Source organism: Camponotus vicinus, unplaced genomic scaffold (genome assembly GCF_025532165.1).
Source record: "Camponotus vicinus isolate PSW18456_S1 unplaced genomic scaffold, iyCamVici1.0 SCAF_1, whole genome shotgun sequence".
NCBI classification, from domain to species: Eukaryota; Metazoa; Arthropoda; class Insecta; order Hymenoptera; family Formicidae; genus Camponotus; species Camponotus vicinus.
Window position 1 is genome coordinate 31,385,633 of NW_028141945.1, and position 23,874 is coordinate 31,409,506.

Below are 23,874 nucleotides of genomic sequence, written 5' to 3' on the forward strand. Positions count from 1 at the left end.
ACGAGACGTGGAATCTCTTCCGTATTGTGCTCGTGCCAAAATTCATGCACGTTTGCTCTAATCTCGGCCTGAACTAAAGATTACCGGCGAACAACGTTGTACTTCTCCCTGATATATGAGATGTCAATTTAATAGCATCCGTAAAGCATGTCCTCCTTAGTGCCCAGAAAGCATTCAAATTAGACTTTTCAGAACCAATACACGAAAATACGCAAGAAAAAAACAAGTCAGCTTAGTTTCCGTTGTTTTTAGAATTTTGATATTTTAAGAGAGTATTTTATAAGAGTATTCATTTGTTTATTTTATACATCTCTCTAATTTCTAATATAGATAATTATATTATATTAACATACACACACATTGTTCGAATTAAACGGATACACTTTACAACGTGTCGTGCGACTATCTCGCGCACATGTGTACAAACACGTGGTATATCTTGTGACGTGTCTTCGTTTGATCTCTTTTTAGTCCTTGAATGCAATAGAGAGGCTCCTTTAAGCACTGCGGTGCAAAGAGAAAGAACGCTTTGCATGTGTTTTGACTAATTAACATACGTGAAAATCTTCTTAATTGGGTGATTAAACGCCTGCGGAGAGACTTTAATGGGGAACAGGTCTTCCGCCGTATCTTTTTTTATTTTCGATTCTTACCGCGCTCTTTTATTTTTACCATCCGTATTCGCGCCGAGAGGTCAGACACGCACTCGTGTCTAGTCTAGCCTGATGTACAGCCTAGTCTAATCTGATCTCGCTTAGCCTAATTTTAAACAGTGCAGTCTAAGTTAGTTCAGTCTGGTCTTGTGTTTAGTTTCCTTTATCCAGAAATAATTCATTCAAGGCTAACTCGGTATTGAAGCGGAATATTTAAAAGGATTATATTTTTACAAATTAGATTCGATATTTAAATGTTTACGTTAGAAGCGCCGTACTGTATTATGTAACGATGTAACGTCAGAAAAACAGAGCTTCGCCTATTTCGCGACGTTAGAAATCGATGAGCAAATCGTCCTCGGTGAGCAACGTTTATCGCGTTAAAGTGGCCTTTTCTGGCTATTACATCGTTCTGGGACAATTTTTTGCTGTCGCGTGAGATATCGCGGACTGCTCGCTAACGAAGGAAAATCGAAGAAGAGGCGACCGGGTAGAAGAAGCGGAGAGGGCGGCTATCTATTCAATTATCACCTCGGAACGGCCGCATACGTATGAACAGGTAATCCCATTTCACGACTTCCGGCCATTCTCGGGCTTTGAGCGACGTGTCCTGTGACGTCACATACATATCATTCGGTTCACGGATGCATGGTTGCTCGACTTTACTGTCTCAGCACCCTCTTGCCGGCCATTTTCTTAATTGCATAAGAATCTAAATATTGTTAGAGGTAGAGAATGCATACGATAAAATCCGCAAAGACGTCGATAACAATGATTTAGCTATGCTAGACTAATTGTAAGATGTTAAAAGGACATAAGAGTAAGTTATCAAGTCAGACACACAAGATTATACTTTAGAATAAGAACGCTTAAATGTATTAGTATCCGCGTTTTTAAATAATTAATGAAATGACGAATCTGAAATAACAGCTACCTTTGAGCGCTTATTCCTAATTAATTAAATGTTCGTAAGCGTATTATTCGAAAATATGATTGAGATAAAAGTTCTCTCTTGTATTTAAGCAAAGTACAAATCTGTGATACTAAAAATTTATTATCTTCTGGTAAGTAACATTTTTTGCGAAATAACTAATCTCTCTTTGAGCCTTTATTGCCAATCAACTTGCAAATGTTTATAAGATTATTACTCGAAAATATCCATGGATCAGGATAAAGCTTCTTTTGGATATAAGCAAAGTCCGTGCTACTAGTAAATTACTATCTTCTGGTAATTAACCGCTTCCTTAAGCCGAGTCGTATCTCCCCTTATCTGTTTCACCGTATCTGCCCTACACACGTACATACACATGCTGCGTACATTCTAAACAAAGAGCCATTTTCCCACATGGAACACCGTGAAATTTTACAATTGCGTGTGCGTGCATGGATGGTGCGCGAGCGATCGAAATCTCTGCAGCTATTTAAGTCAGAGGTGGGCAACCTTTTAAGGGTCAAATCGAATAAGAAATCATTTTTAAACATCTTAGGTCCGTACTTGTCCTCGTTTATTATTGCGTTTTAAAATAGAAAAATATTGTAAATTGTTCGACTATAAAATATCTCTCGTAATAATCACATAATAATTTTTCTTATGTATTTTTGGTACTCACTTTAAGAATATTAAAAAACCTTTCTTCGTGCACTGTTTTTTGAACAGCCGAGTAATTAAGCTTTTGTGCTATTTTCTGACGTGTTCTTTTATTCCTCAAAAGGAAACCCAGTATCTTTAATAGTTAAAAAAAAATTAGAAAGACTTTCACGAAAAGAACTGCTGAGATGAAATTAAAATTTATTTTATCCCCTTGCGAAATTTATGAACTCGAGAACAGAAGTGTTAAAATAGCGCAAATTGAAATAAGTTTTAAATTTCAGTTAACGTGAACGTATAAACTAAATTGATAAAATACTTGTATAGTAAATATAGAAAGGTTTAAGAGTTCAATTTTCATCTGAAATGATATTCTCTGCAATATTAATTAATTTTTTATCAATATTTTTTAAATGTTTATTTGTAAAACATAATTAAAATGATTATTAATATTGATTTAATTAGATGAGATGAAAAGTCACTTTAGCTATTTATTAAGTGTACGTTGTAAAACAGCAGTAATCAGTGCGCGATTCGCGAGATATCATTGATATCTGTTTATGCTTAAACATTAACATTAAACCGATAATTTTCCCAACAACAGAAAAATATTCCATTTGTTTACTTATGTTTTACATTAAAATTTTTTTTTAGAATAAACAATGAAATTGCTGTTAATGGCAATAAGATAGCAATCTAACTTGATGAGTTATTCTAAAGATTAATACAATGCTACACATCGTATGAATAGTGCAAATATTATTCAAAAACAATTTATAAGGTTTAATTACAAATAGTTAAGTACATTTCAGATACAGAACAATGACCGACAATGTCAATTTTCAGCTAGTCAAATGTCATATTGTCCAATAAAGATGCTGTTGAAATTTGAAGGCACAAATTCATGTACACAGAAAAATATTATATTTTACATATTTTCCATTTTCGACAGAAAACAAAATCGATTATTAACTTATCACGAGCAATCTTTTGCAATAATTGCAAGAGTAATCTTTTATATCCGAACAATTCTTTTTATGAAAGGTGCAAGATCTTTATCAGAAGTAATAATCATCAGGTAGGCTCATACTACAGACTTAATATATACAAGGCTTAGTTTGGCATACGATAAAGACTGCGATGGTTAGATCGGGATAGGTACCGTTGCGTGCGTATCGGCATACAGATATACATACATGTGTAGGTCTACATAGGAGATTACATAGCATGTCCCGAAGTAGGATAGGGAAGGATACTGAGAAAGAGAAAGAGAGAGGGAGCGAAGAGGAAGGTGGAAGGGTGGCTTAGTACAATTTCTTCGAATCAAGCGAAAGCCAATTACAAGTTTAATTCAGAACTTTGCACGGGCGATAATTAGCCGGTAAATTAAATTTACTTTCGTTTCAAAACAATCGCGCAAGTTTGCTGCCCTGCGTGCCGCGGCGCGGCGCGTCGCGACGAAACGTCGTCCTCGTCCTCGTCGTCGTCGTCGTCCTCGTCCTCGTCGTCGTCGTCGTCGTCGTCCTCGTCGTCGTCGTCGTCGTCGTCGTCGTGCGTACAGGAACAATCGAGAATTGTACAAAATTAATTATGCGGAACAATGACGTTGTAATATCTAATGTTTTTCATCGATGTGGCGGTTTTACATTGGCGTGGACATGAAAAAAGATATTAGCTTCGAGCACAGTTATATGTGCGAGAGAGAAGACATATATTGAACTTACAACTACTTATATATTGAACGACAAATTTCAAACATCAATATTCTTTATTACTTATGTAATATATATTCATTAGTTTAGTCTCACTATAATATTAAAAATCGAAATGTCAATTTTTCTTTATAATCTTAACGAAAAGATGGTTATAGGAGGCGTGCACGTTGCTACATTAGAGACCTGCGTATAAAAGCGACTTTACGCGTTTCCTGAGAATTAATCAATACTCACACGATTAATCCTATGTCGAGAATATATCTGCGCGCTCTATAGTAATTACTGTTACAGATACAAATACCTGTCTCGTATATTATACCAAACAACCCTACTGTGCGCTGTGAAATTTCTTAACTGAATAATTTAATCTTTATATTAAGAAGAAATATATTAATCTACAAATTTCGAAATTATTCTATATTTTTATAGTTTTAATAATTTTGTGTCACGCTCATTTCGTTTAATTAATGAAATGCGGAAGAGAGAAGATGAAGAATTTATGAATTTTAAAACATCGTCTAACAATAGATGAATTAACGTTATTGGATTTCGAATAATTAAATTAATAAATTAATGGAATAGTTTAATAATAATAGTTTAATAATTCACTCACCCAAGTTAAACGGAAGAATCTTCACGTATGCTCGATAACCTGCAATCAATTATTAACACATAAATTGGGATCATGAATATTCTGATAAAGATGTTATCAATTTTAAAATGATATCATATATTTCTATGACTGTATGTGAAATTAAAAAAAATATAATACATTCGAGCAATTATGTATTTACTTGCGATTTTCAAAATAATACATATTGTAACACATTTCTTCAGTATTTCAATATATTCAATGTATATATTAATCAATATTTTAGATACTAAAGATTATAATTGTTGAAAAAAGTTTCATTATCTTTATTAGTAAAAAAATTAAAATTAAAATAATAAATAAAATTTTAATCTTAGAATAATTTCTGAATATATTCATTGTTCTCTCTCTTGCTTTCTCTCTTTCTCTGAGGTTAGCAATGTTTTTCTAAATAATATATATCAAAGTTAGAGCATGTGCGCATGTATGTATGTGTGTAATGATATTTTTGTATCGAATTTCCATATCGTCCCTATGTTAACTCTCGTAAGCCATTTCAGAGGAATAGTCATGTCATTCTCACTATACATCATTTACATATCGCCCTGTAGTATTTCTAAATTATCACCGTGTCACTTCCACGCTATTTCCGAATGATCGTTACATCATTGTTATGCTGTCATTTCATACATATTCCTATAAAAGTATTTTTTTTTTATAAAAGATATGTGCATATACTATTTTCTTTGCACATGTTATTTTAAATACGTGCGCGATTTCCATTTCGAGATTTTTAAATTAGTCAAACGTTATTTCTATACAGGCGGAACACGTTCGACTCTCGAATAATTTTTTTAGATTCATGCATTCTGCGTGACATACTGCAGTCAGTTTTGGGACGCCATAATCGCGGGTGACACGAGCGATCAGCCCTCGCGTTATACCCAGGGGCATCGTTCCACGAGCTATGTTTCTTTAAACAAGCCGCTCTTCCGAGTAATGGTCTGCTGGGTTCGGTATTTTACCGTCTTCTGCTTTGCATGTTTCAAGCCTACTAAAACTCTCAATAATCCGATCGAAAACTCAATTCCGCGCGTTATAAACGTGTCGTATCGTAGCGCAAAGTCGAGTATAAGTCGTTGTAAAAGAAAATCGCCCCGTCTCACATGCCTTGCTTGGAGAGCATGTCGAATGATAATTCAAGACTTTCGCCTACGCTCTTTTACGCATGTTGATTAATCTGATACAAATATTAATATATGGCGCATAAATTATGGATACAAAGTATAAACCATTTTTTAATATCGTACAACTGTAAAGAAGAATAGCGTGCCAATTTTTAAATCGAACGAAACGACGTACAGCAATTTCGATCAAGGTTACGTAAGGCCGCGCTAGCTTTTCGGGAGCGACGCGATATTCGGCGACACTTTAGCATGAAGCGCACGATATATGTATACACCACTGTGCAAACGTGGAACGTCTTGGGATGCGCATACATTACGGACACGCGATCTCTCGTATAGAAGTAGCGACTTGAAAATTACAATTTAAATGGCCGCCGTCCGCGTTCTCCCGTGTCCGCTTATCTTCTCGTTTTCATCTAAACATCTCATTTTTATGCGCCATTGAAATTCCACGCGTCCCTTCTTTCGCCGTCGACGACGCTCCTCGTCGTCCCTCGGTCACGCGATACACGCCGTTGTCACTCCGCGGAACTTTTTCGCCCTTCGCGTAGCCGCGTCGACTCGATACAATCGGGGGGTTGTACTTTGTTCGGTCAGCGTGCAAACTCGAACGCGAACACGCACGCGGTGAGTCGGCACGGTTTCGCGCTCACGCATATCGACGCTTCGCAACGCGTGCCGCTCGAGACACCCTGTGTGTAACCGTTGATAGGTAGAGACGGTACGTGGCCTCGGCCTCGACGTCGGCATCGGCGTCGGCGTCGGGTCGCGCTGCGTCGCGTCGGGCACCTGTGCATACCCTGTGCGTTTCCAGGCTGCGAGACGTCGCGCGCGCACTCTTCGCAGGCCAGAGAGTTGATTTAAAATTGATTTATGCAAATTGGCGCTGCACGAGCAATTAACAATTCCTTGTAGACCGGCTCGAGTATAGCTTTTCGACGAGAAGAGGTTGCGGAGGGGTGGTTCGGCAAGGCACCGGAGTCGTAGGACTCGGGTGCGGCGAGGAGAGATCGGAGGGGGGCAGGCGCACCGAGGGAAAGGGCTGGCTGCACATAGCCGAGCTGATGAAGGACGAAACACAGAGAATGCGCGATGCTCCGAGAAAATGGAATTAATTTGCTAGGATTAAATCCGCCTAGCGCCGCGCGCTATAGAACGCTGAATGTTTCTCGCGTACGTGTGCGGACTTATTTAGACGGAACGAGAGAGAGAGAGAGAGAGAAGAAGGGAGTGTAAGACGGGTCGTGAGAGCGGTTGAAGAAAACCAAGGACGGGAAGACGCGCGCCAACGATTACAGACATTGGTTCTGCAAAAATACCGCCGACCTCGGATGCACCTCGTGAAACGATACGCGTTACGTTTCGCGTTACGTTGATTAGAATTTTTAATCGCTTTTTATACGACACGCGCGTCAAGGGACGGACATGATAAAATGTAAACGGAGACTCTGCGAAAATCGAAATTTATAAAAATCAGAGATCGTCGCGCGCACAGAACGGATGGTTACTTATTACGGTTGTCTGCGCACTGCCCACCCTTAAAATCTTTCGCATCGGTGCAAATGCGGATGTTGTACGTTTATCTATTCACGTATCTCCGAACAGGTGTCTACGCATTATTCCGGCAGTTCTCTCTCTAACAATTCCATTTCCAGAATTGATCTTATCGGTCGACTTGTTCCAATTTACGCACAACTATATAGTGTTTAAAAATTTCAACAAACTGTCTCATAAAGACAATATCTACATATATCAAGCGGTAGCGTTGTCAGAATGCCAACTTTATAAAAAGCGACTGACTGCGTAATTATGTTCACGATATCGTCGAGACATTATTAGGTATCTTATTCGAAATTTTTATAAAATAATGTGACAAAAAGACACGCTGCTTTTTTACACATTTAATGAAATAAAAATACAAAAGATTTATTATTTTTATACAATTATGTTAATTTTACAAACGTCAAAAATAAAAAAGAATATAAATTGGTAGCTAATCGACACGTGGAATTTTTGACGAACAACTTTGACGAAAGGCAATGAAAAAATCGATTCGAGGCGTCGTATTGAGGCGTTAAACATTCAGCGTTCGTTAGGGCCAGCACCCGAGCAGAAGATTATTTACGCGACAGTTAAGTCGTCCCGAACAGTTTTCGTAGGGTAAGCTGCGTTCGGTTGACACATGGAAGAGGCGGCCAGCCAGGAATGTGCTAATGAGATCATTTAGCTGCCCCTTTGCACTCTTTACCCCGCCCTCGCGTTTACCTCGAATCTACGAGAGAAAGAGAGGGCGCAGGCTACCACTGCTTGATTTACACTAACGCGCCAGGGACGTATTTAACGTTAACGAAGGCTGCCGTACAGCACCGGACTCCTTTGGTTAAGTAATTAATGGCCAGCGTTACAATAAAGTATTCTGTGTAAATATACAGTGAGGATATATGTGTAGTTGTGGAAATAGCGTATATTTAATTTCATACGCAAAGCACTGGATTTAAGTATAATTTCTCAGTCATAAATTGAATTAAATGATATTATAGCGTTAATTATTAAAATTACTTTTAGAAGGATAAATTATTGTATCTACGTTAATTTATACAACGATACAATGCGCAATTTAATAAAAAATTGAAGTGATATACTCGCGTGAAATACTCGAATTTTCGCAGCGTGAAATAATCGAGTTATGCGCCGCGTTCGATTCGTAGATCGCAATCGAGGAGCCTTCGTGGAACTTTGGGAAGACAAGATATGGCCACAATAAAGCGGCGTATAAAATAATTGGCTGTAAAGTTCTGCGCTCACGTGCGGAGATGGGGACGGGGCAGGAATGGCGCAGAAGGGCGAAGAGAATTGCACGACCTCCCTCTCCGAGGCTCAGAAAATCCTGCTCGAGACTCCACGATCGTAAATTTCTCCGAATATTTTATTGTGTGACAATTTTTATGGTAATTGTCATTATAAATTTGCTCGGATTATTTATGCCTCGGGCGCGAATAAAGGGAAGACTCTGAAGAGAGGAAGAAGAGGAGAGCTCGGAGGGGGAGAAAGGGTTGTTATTCCTCCCGTCATTCGGCATTCGAAAGAAGATCGGAGACCGCGGCGCGTAAATCAGAGCGTCGATGAGATCCGCGGAGTTCAAAGGGCCCCATGGGAATTTTCGAGGAGCACCCGCTGAGAAATTCATTAAGGGGCGACTTGTTAATGTCAGCTGTTTACCGCGAAATTTCGCGAGCCAACGGACACGCGTCCCTCTCGCCCGCATCTTCGCGCTTGTACGCCTTTATCGACGACAATCCTCTCGCGACTGATTTAAATTCTCTTCTCGATGCGAGCTATCCGGATGTGAAATAAAACTGCTCGCTAAATACGCGCTCGTAAGATGTAAGCGAGTCGAGAAACTTGCGCGGAGGCGCGGAGGCGCGTCGAGGTCGTCGCAGGGATTTTACGAGGCGGCGAAATTTATCGCTGGAATCGCCCGGCGGATTATTAGAATCTGTAAACAGACCGTGTCATCTCGTACATGCGAAGGGCTGTAGATTGGGGCCGTAGCGCCCTGCGATTGACAACCTATAATTGAACGCGTCTCGTGATCGTAAATGGTGCGCATCTGCCGGTTAATGATTTTATAGACACGTACTGTAATTAATTATCGTTACAACGAATATCAATAATTGAAAGCTGCGAAATAATTTTATCATTCGTCCATGCATTTCTCGGTGTATTTGTTGTTTAAAAGTGTTGTGCGATAGGTTCTCGTAAAAAATTACATTTTACGTAGTACACAATACTCGCGCCACGTATCGAATCTTTCTTCGCGAACAAATTTGGTGCCTTGTTTACTCGATTCCCGCGAAAACCGATACGACGAATCCTAGTTTGTAAGGAGACAAACGTTAGGTTCTCAAATATTCGTATGTGAATACGCGCGTCTCCCTCGTTTTATACTTTTCCCAGGGTTTTTCCCTTCGACGCGGGCAAACGAGATGAAAGCCTCGAAAGGTCCCGAACTAAACAGAAAGCAGACTGCGCCGAGGTAAGACGTTTAATGAAATCAGCACGGTGTCTGTCTCCTCTCGTAGACTCTCTCCTCGGCGCTGTTTTAATTATACTCTCCGGGCTCTCTCGCTAGTTGCGCGTCCTCTTCTCTTTCCGCACCTTCCGCTCGTCACGCTCGTTGTGCGCCGACGGGACACGCACACCGCGAAACCTTTAGGATGATTAGACGAAGACGTTACGAAATTAGTATCCTTGCAGACAAAATTGTCGAAGGAAGCCGGTTGTTACGCGCGCGCGTTTCTACGTGCGTAATGGTGCAAGGCGAGCCACCTACGCTTTCGCTTAGAGTTGCGGTATGTCGGACGTATTTGTCGTCTTAATTTATCTTTTGACACGCAACGATTTCAAGGGACGTTGGAGAGGCCACTCGTTTTTGTCGCGAATTGACGTGCTCGATTTAAGTATCGTTGTTCATACAGAACTAATAGGTTCGACGAAAGTCTGGCAGGGCCGTTGACTGTTTCAAGTATATCTCTCGATATAAAGAAAAAAACAATAATTTCTAAAAGATTTATTTATTTATTTATTTATTCTTAAAGCACTTATTCCTTGTTCGTAATGTCTTTGTAAATGATTTCTATCCCTCGGTCGAGCAATTCTTATTTCACGTTATTCATATTTCATTCATCGTTCATTTAACTACCATTTCTCGGTTTCTCGTAATCGATGCTCCTGTTTTAATTAGGATCGAGCGGCTCGATCGTAGAGAAGAACATATATCCCGCGAGATCGATGATCCACGGCGAGCCGATGCGGCGCATTCGAGGACGATTCTGTTCGATTGCGCCGACAACGCCGGGGCATTAATTAGCGTGCATAATTGTTTACTGGCGCTAAACGGAGCTGGATCAATATTTAATTGAATGCCTGCTAAATGCCAGCTGCATCGCCGCGGCTCTCAAATCGAGCCGATTCCTCTGAATAACGACCCCTGGGATACAATGCCCCGAGGAAGGGGCGGGAAGGGACGCGCCCTTATGTCGTGTACGATGTTCCGCGCGGTGCCCCATTTTGCGTCCTGCCTTTCTTCGCGACGAAATGACTTGAAAATGATGCATCATTTTTTACCGCGCACGACGTATATTTTTTTTTTTTTCAGAATTCACTAATTTCGATTTATCAAGCATCGCGCAAAAATGTAAAAATTAATTAACAGCATTTATATACGTATGCTATATATTACGAATTATTTACGAATTATTTTCCCCTTTAGAAACTATAGTTGATAGTTTTGAAACACTCCGTACACATACACACATATTCATGCATACACGCTTTGATTAACCCCGTTGCAAGAATTATTCTCGCTATCTCGAGATTATGTTCGCGGTTATATTGCATCCGTGAAATAAGAGTCAGCGAGCAGGGATAGCACTTTGTACGAGGGGGTTGCAACGGTGCGAGGAAAACAGGCAAATTGCGGCGCTCGACAGACACGAGCGAGGAGTGGAAGGGCTAGGTTCGCGTGCCATGTTTTTCCACTCGGCTTTCCTTGTTCGGAGAATTCTGATGGTTCTTCGTTCGGGGGAGAGGGGGTGGCTCCGTGTAAATTTGTGTAATTAAAAAGGCGTCGTGCCGAGATTTTCTTCCCCTCGTCTTACGTTTACAATTAGAAAGATGTAGCCGAGAGAATTCAACTCGAGCGGAGCTGCTGCCACGAGTGAGTCTTCGCTAACGATAAGTGGAAAGCGCGGGGAGGGAATTCTTGCGCTTTTTACTCGATAATCGAATATTATTCACGAGGGAGTCAAAAGGATCGTCGAATGAAAATTTGAAGGAATGATTTCGAAACTTTTAAGGAATTATTACGCGTAAATGATTCGCGAACAACGGTGTTATTTTTTTTTACAGTCAGAAGACAATATAAGAGTGGCGTCAGCGTGCTCACGGCGAACTCGTTAAATCCTTGGAAACTTACTTTTCAAGCGCTCGCGAAAACTCTAAAGTATCTAGAAGCCCAGAGGATAATATCGAGTCGGGGCGGGCAGTAGGGATGGAAACGATTACGATCGTCATAGTCGTATATTAGCATAGACGAAAAACAGACTCGTAAAACAATCGCCGCGTCGCGTGTTGCACCGCGACGATTCTGTTTCCATGGAAATCACACGTTGTGCGATTTTGACGTTACGCTCGCGGAAAAATGCGATATTTATTTCCTCGTTATTAGTCAGCCGCACATTGGTTCAATATTTTCAGCGCTCTGCGCTTGGTTTCCTTTTCCGATCACCGTCTTGTTAATCGAATAATTTATTTTGCGATGAGCACAAAGAGATGAAAAAGTAGGGGATTACAATCTTTACGAATGCAATTTTCGATATTGCATGAAAATTTCGAGAAGGGAATAGTGGCACAATTTAGCTTAATCGAGGAAACGATCGAATCATTAAAAATGTCATCGAAATATTGTTGAATAGCAAACTGGTTTATGGCTGGTTTAGACACGTTTGCTCTTTTCGAGAGAAGTGGATACATCGCGCAATGTCGGCGCGATATATGCAGTTATTTTTAGCTGCCGGTACATAAAGTAATTGAGTGTCCATCACACAACCCAATGTCCGTTCGTTCGCCTCTTGCCTCTTCCTCCTCGTCCGATGGTTTTGCACATACCGTATAATGCCTCGGACATGCTAGTGATAAATGATTTCGCCAGATTGGTAACGTTTAGTTGTGTTGCGTGTCTTGGCAGGTTTGAAAATTGCTATTCCGCAAAATCCTCTCTGGTTTTTTCCCGATGATAGATCAATTGTATTTAGTAAGCGTATTACGATTTCGCTTCCCTGAAAAGTATTTTTCTACAAACGGAGATATTTTTTAATAATTTTGTGTCCGATATCTTAACAGCATCTAAAGATTTAATCGTAGAATAAACCGATAAACGGATATCGTAGATTAATCTCTTCATCTTTTTCTCTCATTATAAATATTATTTATTTATTAATTTTTTTATTACGAAATTATATTTAATTAGTATTTATTCTTATCAAATACAAGTTGCCGCGAAAGCGGAGTAGACGTTGATTTTAAAGTTCGATAGTTTCAAATATGCTATCCGCGAGAGATGTTGGACAAAGAAAAATGCTGATGCATAGAATCGGCGCGCCTGTTTCGTGTCACTGTGTTTAGTAAATAACCGAATAACTTCCTCGATTTCCCGGCACTTTACGACCCCTATCTAACTTTCTTCCATTCTTTTTGTTTCTCGTCCCGATAATCTTCTTTCTCGCCTCGACAGATTTGTATCAAGATTCTACAAATTTGGAAATTTCGAAATAAACTTTTGGAATTGAAAATTTACTCGATGATTTTAATATCTCTACAATGTTGATATCGATACAAAATGTAGGAACGCTAATGACTGCGTTATGGTTCTTGAATGTGGAGGGAAAGAAAAAGGATTAGGCAACGACAGAGAGCGAGATTCCCAGACGATGCGAGCTCGACTGTTGCTTCACACTCGCCAGCACCACCCGTCCCACGATGGCCCGCCGTGCCTATCCCTTTCGCTATTTCCGGCGCTATCCGTCAGAGCCGGTTACGGAGACACCGAACGCACGCTCTGGCGACGCCCCTCCGACGTCCGATGCCATACGTCTTTCACAGACGGCGTGCGCCGAGTTATGCCCCTAAAGAGGTTTCTATTTACATCGCCGCGACGACACGTAGCTGTCCCTTTCTTTTGATCTTAGCTAGATCAACAGCGTGAGAAACGTCTTACTAACGGAGCGTTTGGGATTTATGACGACGCGTCTTTAACGACGCCCACTCTTTTCCGCTCCTTTTATCCGCGCGCCTTCGTCTATCACTGTGCCGTTGATAACGTTAACAACGAGTCGTTCGCCGATGACGAATCGAACGCGAATAATATCCCCGTTTCGAGGAATAAAATCCGGCTTGCGAGGACATTCTATACTCGTGTTTTTAGAGACGACCGGGTCTTAAAACAAGAAGTTACGAGGTGAGCGTATTCCGGAGCGTGTAATGAAAGATAATACGCGTCGAAGTAATACCGCCGATGCGTGCGCGCGCGCCAGCTCTTTGTTGATACGCGGATGTATCTTCGTATCGGGGCGTATCTATCCGCCGCGGAAAGGACACACATTATCCCGGTACTTGTATTCCATGCATTAGCGGGGACGGAGCGCTAATGCAGAAATCTGGTATCGGTTAATTAATAACCGTAAAACTCAAACCTCGCGTGCACGCCCGCACGTTATTTGATTTCGTCGGAGATACCTCTCTACTCGCCCACGTAAATGGCATGAAACGTGATAGCTTAAAAAAACTTATTGGCCCGTAAGTTTCCCCCGAGACTCGTCTAATATACGCTAATGCGATGGTTGGCGCTATTTTTTAATCATAGCAGGATGGAAACCGTATATTCGCGTATAACGAATAGGGAAACATTTGAAAAAATTGTACATTTCGAAAATTAAACAGTTGAATTATTAATTATTTACAGTTTCCGATGATTATAAAGACACTGAAAATCATATCTTTATATTCTTTATATTTCTATTTATACAATAATCTATTTATAAATCAATTCAAGATAAGTCACCGACATGCGGATTTAATTTAGCAAATAAAATTGAATTCTATTTAATTCGAAGATATGAGATAGATGTGCATCTTGCTCGTCGCTGCGACAAATCAATTTCGTCAGATTGCCGGCGTCAGTAAAGTTGGATTAATTAATCGCGCGTTAATAATCAGAAAGTTGCGGGAAAAAAGACACGCGCAGACAGATTCGTGAATTGTAGAAAGATGTGAAAAATCTGAAGAGAATCGGATCTCTGTCTCTCTCCTCGATAATACGCGGTCGGGCATGGGAATAGGAACAGGAACAGAAACAGGAATGAGATCGGGATCGGGATCGGGTGCGCGGGGTTGCGTCGCAGTCGCGCAGTCCGCACTCCGCACACGAGGACACGCTCTCGCGTGCAGCCCTCGCCTTGGGCTGCGGAGCAGCCTCGCAATTTAACCGGTTCGACATTCGCCTCGAGCTCTCGTAATTGGCAGGACGAATGAAAGAGCCCCGCGCGCGCGGACGAGGACGAGTGGTCGGGATTAACGATGGCGAATGGATCAGAAATTCTCCGCGAGAATAAAGTAGGTAGTAGGTGGGCCGCCTGCCTACCCTGGCGGAGTATAGCTGTAGTCCGTGGCCGTAGGTACGAGCCTTTGTTTGTCGTTCGCTCCAATTACCTCCGGCCTCTCCCGGTAGCTTCATAATTAACTCCCACTCATTAAACAAACTTTACTTTTAATGTTTTAAAAATAGTAATTAGCAGTGGCGGCAAGAGAGGAAGAAGGAGAATGAGGATGAGGATGAGGTTGCGGGGCGAGAGGACAGGAGGAGGAGGAGGAGGAGGCGGAGGAGACGAAAGAGGGTTGGAGACGGGCGGACAGGGGAGACGAGGTATAGAGGGGGTGGAAATGGTGGAGGAAGAGAAGATGGAAGGAGCGTAGCGGAGCGGAGGAGGAGACGCCACGGCGATGGTGGTGGTAATGCTGGTGGTGGTGGTGCGGGGGTTGCAAAGGGGGTGTAATTAACTATCATGCAACCCCTTCCCAACAGCAGCAGCCGGCGTAGCAAGGAGGTAATTGGACCGGAGTCTTATACGTGTGGAGCGCTGGGGGTGGGGGAGGGGAAGAGGCTGCTAGGATAAAGGGTTGCTTAAAATTGCACACAGTGCTGCATTATGGAACCTCTGACGAGCTTCCAGGGAACGGCCGTACGGATGGTGGCGTGGAAATCCATTAACCCCCTCTCCCCCCTCTCCCGCCACCATCTCCTGCTCAAACTCCCTCCTCGACCCCCATCCAGTCGCGAATTAATTGCGATCGTCTAAGGACGAGTCTTTGTCGGAGTCTGCCGCGACTACCTGCATGGTCGAATTCGCGATCCAATTTAAGGGATGTGCGTAAACAGTAGATAGTTGCCTATGTCTTCCAATTCAACGAGAGCTTCTTTCTAGCGACTCAATTATCGCATGTTGGACTAAATGCTCTAATTAAGCCGCGACTCTGTGGTCGGTTAGATGATTGGATGTTTTATTACTGATAAAAATTATTTTCGTACGGATAGCTCCGAGCGATAGTAACAGCCTAATAATACGATGTAGGTTGGACGCTGATTAGCGATACTAATGAACTAGACTTCTCCTTACTCGCGATGCTCGCGAGGGAAACTTTTGCTTCGGGCTAAGATCTTTAAGTCCCGATTAACGCGGCCGCGATTCCATGCTGACGTCATAAACTAACTCTCGGGTAACGTCGCGTTCTCGCTTTTTCGCAGATTATTTTCGTAGAAGCGAAATCGACTCGGTTCAACTTTGCGGCTACGTGGATGTATATCCGGTTAGAGTTTTGAATATAATGGCAGGCAACTACTAGAACTCGGAAAGGGTGGAGGCGGCGGATGGGAAGTAGAGAAGAGGGGGGGGGGGGCAAGTCGAGGGCTGCCTTTGACTGGTCGTTGTAATACAACAGCAATTAGCAGTAAACCTAGCCCTCCCTGCCGAGCTTCCAACCTGTATGCTTCATAGTGTTTGCCTCGTCGTCTCGTCAACGAGGAGACGTGAAGAGGTTTAAGCCTTGTTTAACTCGGCAATACGCAATTAGCAATTTCCTTAATGCAGAGCAAATTATTCGGTCGCAGCGCGTTAAGCCGCACTTTTTCGCAATTTAACGACAACAATCTCCGTTCTCATCGTGACAAATGATATATCGTTCGTTTGATTCACCGTCTCATTTTCGCACGATTAATCTTAATTTAGTAAAAATAATAATTATACACGGTTTTTATTTAGAGCGACTCTAGTCGAGTTAATAGCTCTTTTTTCGCCGTTTTTATCGACAGCGGGGCCTAAATGGTTCGGTTAATGGATGGTTTTCATTATGCAGAGATCGGCCAGGTGAGTCCACGGGTTTTAAGCGCTTTTAAGATCTCGATCGGTGGTTACTTGACCTCCGCTTGACCGGCCAATCGAGAACGATTATCTATATTTAGCCGATGTGATCTATAATAGCCCGTCGTGTCCTTCGGAAGGAAAAGATACGCTTTATGAAAAGAAATCTCGCTCTCTGTTAATTACCGTTTAATACTTTGGGATAATTTAATACGGAATAAAGATTCTCTCGACTGTATTAAACGTGCGACTGCAACTGTATGAAAATAAATTGGCGCGTAAAAAAGAAATTGGATGATTCGAAAATTCCAAACGGGAGAGGTATATCTTTCGAAACTATAAAATGCGCGAGAGTGGCTATTTTTTATTCACGCACATATCTCTTTCATTTGCCTTATGCCACGCAGGCATCGAATTATCGCGAACGTTCACGCCGACGGATATTTACAACGCATTTAAACGAAACACCTGTTTCCCTCGAACGCCCCGCTCGATCGTAATGCGGTTCCCCTTTCTCTCCTCCCCCTCCTTCTTTCCCGCGCCCATTTCCCGTCTCGTCCCATCGTGGTAACATCCGCGGTATCGCACGATAATGTCGCATAATTTAGCCGACATGATGAAAATAAAAAGCTCGAGTCTCGGAAGAGATAGCCAATTAATTCGCTTCAAAGTGAAATGCGCCGTTAAAAGAAAAAAACTTACTCGACATGCCAAATTTTCTCTCGCGTTGTCTTAGTCTAGTTGTTTAATTTTTCAATCTCGTTGTACGCACGCGAAAAGCGCTTAATGCATCCGAATCTATTATTACATTATGAATATTTGGAAGCAAGTTTTCAAGTACGCGATACGCTCAAATGAAGTCATTTGCGTAACCGTAACGCGAATAATCGTGACGTAACAACAGTAACTATGGTTGTTAAATTACGTAGCTGAATTTTCGCTCAAACACAAAGGTTTAGGTCCCCTGGACGGATTCTCCATTTCCAAGGATGAGCGCGCGCCCGCCAGGTAGACACGGCCCTGAGGCAACACCGGCGGACCTCGATAAGCATTCAGATTAGCGTGACGCCTCGAATGTGTTTACGTTTAATTACGCTAAGAGTCTCCATTAGGCTGGACCGCTGCCAGGCTCAATTCGGAGACCGCTCTGTTTTACCGAGCGTAGGTGCACCCACTTAACTCGCTCCCCTCATCTTCCCTCCGACCTCTCGCGGCTCTTCTTCCCTCCCTCTTTTAATCTCCGCATCTTCCGCTCTTTCTCTAATTTCCCGTCTCTTTCCCTCGACTCGTCTCTTTTTAATCCCTCTCGGCCTCTTTCGCCTCTCTCCTCCGTCTCATCGTTTGACTCTCTCTCTTTCTCTTTCTCACACGTAGAACACGAATGCCGCTCGTGCATCTCTTTTTGCGTCTCTTCCTTTGCGCCCGTCGGCGGCGCGCAGGAAGAAACTTGTTTCGGGAACGCGGGAACTGATACGATTCTATGGGCTCCATGGTCCCGGCGCTTTTCAAACACCACTCGCGGCAACGTCTGGCTTTCAACTCTCTCGATTGCCTGCGACTGGGATAGCTGACCCACTACGATCTCGATAAAGCAGCCGATGAGTCTGCTGAATTTTGCAAATTGCGAGAAATTTCGAAATTCTTTTACGTCTGAATGTTCGTAGGATCTAAAGAAAGAGAAGACATATACGTGCACATTTTATTTATGATCATAGAATGAAATTTTAAAAATATTTTTAAAATACTTTTTTAGCTGCAAGAATAATTCGACAATTTATTTATATAGTATTATAAAGTTTAACGGAGAAATTTTGAAATTTCTATTCTTTGATTATCATTTTTTTTTTTGCTCCGAGTAGTTACGTTGCAAATCTGCGAGTATCGAACAAACAAGGAGCCTATGGAAAAAGTTTAAACGTGTCGCCGTGCAAACAGCGCGTTCAGTCAGCAGCCTAACGTCTCCTCGGGTGACCGACGGCGGCGAGGGGAGAGTTGGCGGAATTTAAAAGCGCTTTTAGCTTTTAGCCCAGGCGATACCGCTAAGAAAACGTTTTAGCGGATTTCATTTGCCCCGTCGCGGCCTGCCGAGAAGGATGGATCGCAAGAAACAGTGGAGAGGGAGGAGAGGGAGGAAAGATGGAAGGAGATAGGGGAGAGGTAAAGGGTGAGAAGAAGCGGTGGTGGAGACGGTTGCTCCGAGGGATGTTGGCAACACCGGTTATTAAGTAGATGCTACATTGAATGGGTGGATGAATATTTAAGACGTTCAACAAGTTGCGGATTTTTCTTTAATCAGGCTAACCTGTGCCGGTCCTCTTTTCTTCTACGGTGCTCGGCTTTCTCATCCTCCTTGCCGGTTTCCACTTGCTCGGATTATGACGCGAAGCGAGTCAAGCTGTTTATGCGGAGAGAGCGAGAAAAATATTCAAGGAGTTTGCTACTCTTCGTCGTATCTCGCCAGTGATATTTTCGAATATGTCGTTGAAGCTTTCCGGAACGTTGCTTCCCGAAGCTTTCTCTTGCGCGTTTTTACGAATTAGAAATCGACTTTAATAATCGGATTATTGCGTCGAAGCGCAAAATGTCGAGAAATTAAGAAAAAGCCCGTACGCGCGTTTATATTATTTAGACTTTGAAGCCCTTGGGTTGCCCGCTCTCGTTCCAGCGCTGATTTAAATGTGGCTCACGCGGTCAGATCGATCGATTCCTCGTTCCGTGTCCATCTTTCGAATTGGTCCGCGCTAGCGGATAGGTCGATGGACAATCGACAAGAATGAAGTTTTATTCGCGTCGTGTATTACTCTCCGCGAAGATAGCGTAGAAGAGAAACGAAACGGGCACGAAGAGGAGAGCGCGGCAGAATTGAGGAGGGGGAGGGGAGGGCTCACGAAACACTCTAAATCCCCGAGGCAAATAGTTTTTCTTCGATATCCGTCGGCCAGAAACAAACAAGATTCTTTATAGACGGAGCAAACCACTCTTCTATAAGTATACCCGCTTTCCTCTCTTCCTTCCGCTCTTTCCTCATCCTCTTTTTCTCTCGCAGCGAGATGTCTGTCTGCCTCTATACATGTGTATTTGTATATGTGGAGTATGCGTGTACGTACACGCGCAGGCGCGTACGTTGTTTGCTCGCGTTCGCGAGCGCTCGCCAAAGTAAAGTAAGCTTTTAGCGGAGTGGCTGATTTATCAATGTATTTATTCCGAGATATTGAATTCATTTAGTTAAGTAGCGCCGGCGGGGGCGGCCTCTCGCGCGTTTTCTACAGCTATTTTCACCTTTGTATATAGGGTGCCCGAAGAACGTCGCGGTGCTCTTTACCAAGGTGGCCTCCGATTTTTCCTCAACGTCGTGAAGCGGGTTGTCGAGCCGCCTAATATTTAAAAAAGTGTTGTGTCTTAAGTAAATAAGTTATTGATACGACTGAGAAGGCGCATTTAGTTCTTAGTCTCCAACTATGATTTATAGCGGATCGTACTTTGGAAATATCATCATTCGAGCGCTCAATCGTTATGCTCTACTTAATGTTGAAAATTAAACAGGCCAATAAGGAACGCGGATGAAGCGTTCGCTGTTACTATTATAGTAACAGCCGTTTGGGACACCCGGTGTATCCGTTCGATATCACGGGCGTCGATATTACGAATAACTATTTCAATCTTCTCACTCCATCTGAAAAAATTTGCGCTATCGAAAATAAAATATCGCCCGCAATTTTTTATATAATATTTTTATTGTACATTTCATCGATTTGCATCAATCTATGCTTCGACGATTTATCGCCGCACATGACGCTTAGTAATTTGAGATATTCGAAATATCTTTATTCCCGGCTGTATTAATAATATTGCTAAATGCATTAAACAAGCGCGCGACCGCTTCGCTGAATAAAAAACATAATGCAACAATAAGCCGAACGTGCGCGGCTTATGAACTTTTAGGTATTTATTATTTGCGAAACGTCGTGATTTAGTTCACGTATAATGATTAATCCTCGACAGAGTACATTTACATATTACAGCATGAGTAATTAACTTGAGCCGAAAGTATGACAAATGTTCTGAATTAATGATGTATAATTAAATCAAGTACCGCATGCGGATTGTCTACGTCGGCTACATATTTCCGTAATCAGCTTCTCTCATTTAATTTGCAAATTAACATTCATAACGCGTGAAACAATTATTTTATAGTCATTCCTAACATGATTAAATCAATCATCTCTAATAATACTGAGCCGCGAATTAAATAGGCATCCGGAGTATAACCGCCGGTATACAAATTATTTGAGAGAAAAATTTCTTTGCCTATTTAACGCGATATTAATTCCGCGCAAGTTTTAATCGTCGGTAAGATCGTCCATTTGCTCGTTTGCGTTAATCCACGTTGGGCGTAGGGGGTGTATAACGAAAGGGCGAAGAGGGGCACATGGTCGCGCGACTAATGTCATTTCTAAGTACACACGCCTATATCGTCGCGGCATACAACATACAATTTTCCGATGGCGGCGTACCTGCGCTTTAACTATCCCTCGATCTAAATGCACTCTAATGGACTGCATTAAACAGAGAGACGGCCGGGCGGATAGGGTTGGGAGGGGGACTGGGAGGGCGAGAGAGCGAGAGAGCGAGAGGGCGAACTCGACCCGACCCGACCGGGCACTTTGAAAGGGACGCCCGGAGACACGTCGCCTGTAAAGAGAATTCTTTTTCGAGAAAATCTCGCGATCATCTTTTTTGCTGTTATAATTAAATGTATTGCCAACAATCGATTAAATCGATTTGGCTACGCGAGCGAATCGATGAAAAGAGCGTTATTATGTAAAGAGTATTTTATTAAAAGTACCTTTACTTCCTCTCTATGCGTAGACAGATTCATTCGATTAATTATATTTATAACGCGTTGGAAACTTATCTGCCTCTCATTTTTTTCTCTTATATTTGTTGGATATGTATTATTGAAATCAAAATGTACACGACAATGAAAGAGAATTTTACCATTTCGGTGATTTCACTCAACCGGCGAATCGTCCAGTTTATCCAAGCATAGTTTTCGGCTAAACGGTTCGACCACACCAATCATTTTGTTCACTGATGCATTATACACCTCTGTGCATCTTTTTCCCATATGCACGTATAAGCATTATACGGAAGACAAGCTCGTTTTACAAAGAATATTAACAATCACTGCACTTTCAAACTCTTTTTTCCTTATTTTATAAATTAATTGTTTATTAATATAGTGACATTTTTATTCGATCAATGCGATATGATTTAGGAGATCGATATGACCTAGTTTTTCATAGCTTTTCAAAGAAGAAAATAGAGTAAAACTTATGGTATAAGTAATTGTTTAAAAGTAATTACTCAGTTTAATGAAACTTTATTTAATGAATTTTATAATTTTGAATCGTATTTCACATTCGTATTCGCGAATAAAAAATTATCTTTAATTTGTTAATTTGACGGGTAAAAAAAGTTGTACAAAGAAAGAGAAAAACGGTTTAGGTTATCAAGAAAAGAGTAATGTATCGTAAACACGAAACGATAAAAAAAAAACAAAGTGTCTGTCACGATACACGAATAACGCGATACGAGCGGAGCGAGGCCGAACGGTCGGATCGTCAGTTAAAAAGATCGAACAACTAATGACCGGAATCGTGGAACATACAATGAATTAATTAATCCGTATGCAAATTCGACCCCCTTTTTCGGGCCGTTTTGACCGCGCCGAAATCGCGATCGAAATCCGAATCGCGAGCGTTCGTTGCGAAAGCGTTAACGCTAGAAGGTATCCGGCCGCGGGTCACGAATTTATGATCACGGTGCGCCCCCGATAAGGAAAATTCGCGAGAACGGAGAGGGACAGATATAAAAATGAGCGTGCAAAAAAAAAAGGAAAGAGAGAGAGAGGACGCGCGCGAAAGAGAGGGTGCGTGCATGCGTGCATGTGTGCGTATGTGTGCGTGTGACGCGTTGAAAAAATGCCAGCGACACGCACGAAAATAAAAATGATTACGTACCCCACCGCGGACGTACGTGCGCTGCGTGTCCACGCACACACGTACGCGGCGTATCGGAGGAGCGACGGGGATGAGGAGGCACGGGTAGGCGTGTGCAGGGATGCAGGACCGTTACCGCGATGTTTTGTAATTTAAATTAATTGAAAAATATGCACTGTGTGTGTTGTCCGATCGCGCTCGTGTCGCTGGAGAGAAACAGCGACGAGAGGAAACGCGACGCGGAGAGAAAAAGGGAGAAAAAATGCGTGAGTTGCGCGGAGGGGGAAGGGTGTAGGTTGGAGGGAACGAATGCTGCGCGGAAACTGTATCGAGAGAGAAGGAAAAGGTAGCGAAAGGGGGAGAGAGAGAGAGAAAGCGGAATGTGCAGGTACACCGCGGGCCAATCATTCGCGCCGGTCGGCCAATAACTTATTGGTTTTTCACGTACGATTTGATTCATTATCATTCCGTTATTTATATTTGTCCGACCTGCTGCGGATTTTGGGGATTTGCGCTGGGAACGAGAGAAACGCAGGGAAAAATGCAGCCGCGTCGGACGCGGACGCAATGAGCGTTCTATTCCCTCGACTCTATCGTTTCTCCGTCAAAACTTGTCGTAATCGTAGCTAAGCAATTTAATCCGATGGCGCAATTTATGCCATCTTGAATTTGTCTAATATTGGGGATAGAGCGTATTATTGCGACGTTAACGTTGTTCTCAGTAGTTGCCGTTAAATATTGAGGATGGAGAGAATTAATGTCTTAAAATTTGCAGGATTTTTGCGAAAAGAGAGAGAGGGAGGGGGAGAAAAGACGAGCACGGAGAACTCTCTATTTATTCGTGGTGGAACTCGACGTCCGCCGATATTTCGTCCGGAATACGTTTGCACGTAGACAATTCCGGAAAAGTCTCGCCAGGACTCGCAGACTCCGCGCGCGCTCCTTTTCCAGCGACGAGGCGCCTTAATCATTCACGAGGGCCTGACGGCGGGCGTGCCTTTAAACGATCCAACTGAAATTCGTCCGGACGTCCAACGTCCGAATTTAAATCCTCTCAAATATTGAACGCGCGCATCCGGCTGGGCGCGTACGTGTACACTCGTAACTTCTTTTCCTTCCCATCCCGGCCGCCATATATCTATATACAGTCGTTTTCCGCTCCCC

General features: G+C 42.4%; 2 protein-coding genes across 7 annotated transcripts in view; one reads left to right on the forward strand and one right to left on the reverse strand.

Moving 5' to 3' along the window:
• The window catches only part of LOC145960571 (uncharacterized), a 167,730-nt gene that overhangs the window by 117,482 nt on the left and 26,374 nt on the right, over positions 1-23,874 (reverse strand). For both annotated transcript variants that reach the window (XM_083080162.1, XM_083080155.1), the window contains one exon: positions 4,570-4,608. The gene's annotated coding sequence lies outside the window, so the exon portion shown is untranslated. The remainder of the gene's footprint in view (positions 1-4,569; positions 4,609-23,874) is intronic.
• Spz5 (spatzle 5 Toll-1 receptor) overlaps positions 1-23,874 on the forward strand; it is a 124,457-nt gene that overhangs the window by 19,785 nt on the left and 80,798 nt on the right. The window lies entirely within an intron of this gene.